This window comes from Camelina sativa, chromosome 1 (assembly GCF_000633955.1).
Source record: "Camelina sativa cultivar DH55 chromosome 1, Cs, whole genome shotgun sequence".
Taxonomy (NCBI): domain Eukaryota; kingdom Viridiplantae; phylum Streptophyta; class Magnoliopsida; order Brassicales; family Brassicaceae; genus Camelina; species Camelina sativa.
The window spans coordinates 3522911-3527224 of NC_025685.1; positions in this window are offsets into that span (position 1 = coordinate 3522911).

Consider the following 4314-nt stretch of genomic DNA (forward strand, 5'->3'; position numbering starts at 1 on the left):
TTCTTTTCATCACAATCCTTTTTTCCTAATTATTTAAATATTTATTAATATTTTTTTTGTTTCCAAAAATTTTCTACATACAAAAAATTATGTATTTTTCTTTATAATTTGATATGCATTTTGTTTAAATGATTTCAAATATAATTCAATTCAAAATATTTATATTTGTGTACAGTTCAAACCATCCAGCATGCCGTCCATCAATATTTGTGTATGGTTTAAGCCATCCAGCATATTTGATAGATTCAACCAATCCAACAATATTTGTGTACGGTTCAAACCATCAACATGTTAGATAGATTTAAAACGTCCAACAATATTTGTGTACGGTTTAAACCTTCCAACATATTAGATAGATTCAAACTATCCAACAATATTTGTATCCGTACATCAAACTATCCAACAATATTTGTATCCGTACACTTTATTAAGTGTACATATGTTTGTACACATTATTAATTGTAAAAATGTAATTTGTTTAATTCTTAGGGTTTCAGATGTCTTTACTGCAATAGTTGGTAAAAATTATATTTGCACACTTAATAATGTGTACCGACATATACACTTAATTATGTGTACAGACATCTGTACACTTAGTAAATTGCATACTTATAGTTAAACTCCCACCGGCCACCGGAAATGGTCTAGAAAGACCGAGTCCCTTTCGTAGTTATATCTTAACAAAAAAAATCACATCCAAAACGAATTAACTGAAAATTTCTCATCACGTAGGCAACCGTATAGTTTTTGTTCAAATCGAACTTCGGAAGACAAACTTGAGCCCAAATTCGGATTAAACATATGGTTTAGTATGGTTCGATTTTAAGTATCCCACAATTGTAAAGCGGTCGCCTTTTGAAGAGCCCATGAGAGCTAAACAAGCAAATGTTGTCTTTTCCTTTATTTCGACAAAGACAAACCTTTTATCCTCTTGTCCTAAGAGAAATTAAAGACAAACATCATTAGTTACAGAATTTATTCTGATAACCCTTTCTCATGATTAGCCTACTATTTTTATTTGGATGCCGACAGGCGACAGGTAACTTTATTCTATTTTTTTTAAAAAAAAATCACGAGTAAAAAACAGAGTTTAAGATGAGACAAAATCGGAAAATCTTAAAGAAAAAAATCCGAAAATTTTACGTATAAAATGTTAAAAATGTTCAATAGTAACTCAAAACTTTGTCTTCATATGGTGATTAAAGATGTACAAAACTTTTTCTCTCGCTATGGTATGTTTATCTCAAATGAGAAAACGAATTACTTAACAGAAAAACTCATATTCTATATAATTATTCAAGAACAATTAATTAACCTAAAAACTAAAAACACATATTTATTGATACTGGGAACCAATATGATTTTTTACACTCTAACCTATATAGCTAACGAAACCAAACAAAAAAAAAGAGAGGTTGAAACCCATATGATTTTCCCTCTATATGTACTAACGAACTAAGAAAATCAATAATTGTGAAGAGAATAAATAATGATCCGAGGGAAGATCTCATTGGCATACAAGACACAATAAGAATAAGCAAGAAAAGGCAGTCAAAAGTAGTCGAATATCATTTGCCTGTTAAAAAGCATAATCCTAAGTTCCCATTATTGGCTCATAGAGAACAAATAATATTTTCTCTAATGATTTGATGTCTCACACTCACTATTTTTACTTTTCACGCTCTATATGCCTAGTGCTTACGCAGAAAACACTCTGCGGATGGTGCATGTGGTTGTAATCTGTGGTTTTGTTATATTGGTCTGACATAAACAAACGATTTGTACATAAACAAACGATTTGTATACAAAATAGTTGCAAGTCTATAAACTAGTATGGGTTCATAAAATTCACCAGGCATTCAATTGATTAGATTTCTTGAAGAGATCCTGAGGAGTCTCGATCGTGTCTAAACAGGATGGAAATGAAGATTAAGTGTTTGGCTCAAGTATGACTAGTGGACAGCTACTCATATATATCTCTCTAATCAGATTCTTCCTTGTTTTTCGTTTTTTTTTTTTTGGCAGGAACAGTCTATTGTATTAAGTCTCTTGTAACTCTTACAAGTTTTTCATCTAATGAAAATTCACATATTTATAATAAAAAAAGGATGGAAATGAATATTATGTCCCGTATCAAAACTACACCGCATACACACGTTGTAATTATAAGTGCATGCGCCTCAAGATAAATTTGAGTTTCGATTTTAGATTTCACCAGCGATTGTAAAGCTATGTGTTACCGAACATCATGAAGTTTAGAGTACAAAAAAAAAGTTTAGTACAAAATCTCCATTCGCATCAATCCTGTGTAGATTAATCTAAAACAAAAGCTAATACATACGATCATATAAAATAAAAAAAAGGCCAATTAGACATACGGATGCACAAAATAAAACATGAACAATAAGACTTTGTTTTCCATGAGAGCATATGTTCTCAGAGCATTAAACCTTTCGAATAAGCATCTTCTCGTTAATATTTAGCCTCACGAGGCTTATAAATTCTCACATTCCTTAGTGACTTACCAAATTGTAAAAAATAACAAGAAGAACAACCATACATAAACCATAAACCATGATCAAGCAAGAACTTGTATCCTGAGATGAAGATATTGATGACTGATGAGTATTGGTAAGGATCGGGTAATCTGCATCCTGAGGTTTAAAAGCTAACTTACCAAGAAAATATGCTTACGTGTTAGTATAGCTTTTAGTCCTCGGGATGCGGATTACCTCGTCCTTACTCACAAAACGTACACACGGATACACGATTACTCATCATCAAGAGGTTAATTTTTTTTCTTATTATTTTTTTTCTCTCTTTTCCTTCTTTTTTGTTTTTTTTTTGTTTTGGGCAAACTCTCTTTTCCTTTTAAATTTAACATCATTATATATCAAGAGGTAATACCATATACTCAACGTATTAGTATATATATATACATTATGCTTACCTGGTAACTGTTGATTACTTCGCACGTGCATATGCATGTATTAATATATACTACCAATCTTTTTGTCTAATCACAGTTTACGACGACTAGAAGTTTTAGTTGTAATTTTTTTTTTAGTTGTAATTAGTTAGTCATCAACATTGAACGCTAAAGATAACCACATTCGTATTAATATATAACTTCTTTTTGCAAATCATAGACTGAGATGGTAATGGTCATTAACAAGTGGAAGGTGCTATTCTCCATATAAATTGCCGACCAAAACACTATCGCACAATATATAAAAATAAAACAATAAATCCCTAGGGTTCACCGAAATTACTACTAGCTACTTGTTGGTTCACCAAGTTGGATCATCACTATCATAAGCTTTAATTTTCTGCAATTTGACCCATGTAAAACTCAGAATATAGAGTATAAGTTGAGCTATGTTACTAGCACATTATAAATAATTATGTGGCTTTTGTGATTAATTATTTCATATTAATTAAAGTTCTTTTTTTTTAAATAAAATTTCTGGTATTTTATAACTTACGGATGATTACAATAAAGAGTTTAAGTTTAAGTGTCTCAGCAACAACTAAATTCGGGTTAAACATGCCCGATACAGTAAAGAAAACAGAAAATTAACAAAGTGAAAAAAGCACAGAAATAGGTAAATTAGGCAGAGAGCCCTCAGAACCAGTACGCTAGCATGCCTCGTAGCTTCGGATTTGTCTCTCGTGCTAAGCAGGTGTTTCGGATATGTCTATCAAGATGCTAGAAGAGGCCTTCGACTGGGGTGCGTCGTGCGTTATCGCTATTAATTAAAGTTCTTTTTGTCAACGTACTAATAAATTTGCTTGAAAAGTTCAATCAATGGTAACGACTCTCGTATATCTTTGAATCAGTTATATAACTTGCTATTGACACTTAAACAAGTAACTCTAACTTATATTTTTGCCTAATCTATATACAAATAGCGATAAAATAGAATGATCACAAGTTCACAACATATATAGTTTTATCTGTCGATCGATCAAAGGTCGTTTTTGACATATATGTTTTGGACTTGTGATTTGACATTTTGGTTATACTATTCATTTAAACTAACTGTGTTTATTCAGTTAAAGTTAGGTGACTCATTGCACGAAAACACAGATTTAAAGTTAATATAGCAAATATGGTGTACATACAAATTCAAAAGTACTCTGGATCGCTTTAATTATTTTAACGATTTTGTTGATTTATTCACTTCTCAGAGATGTCCAATACTGGTATAATTGTTGATAATTTCAGGAAAAGCACATGTTAAAATAATGGTAATAACAAAAACAAAGATGATGATGTGTATCAAACTACTAATTGCGCAAAGACAAAAACAA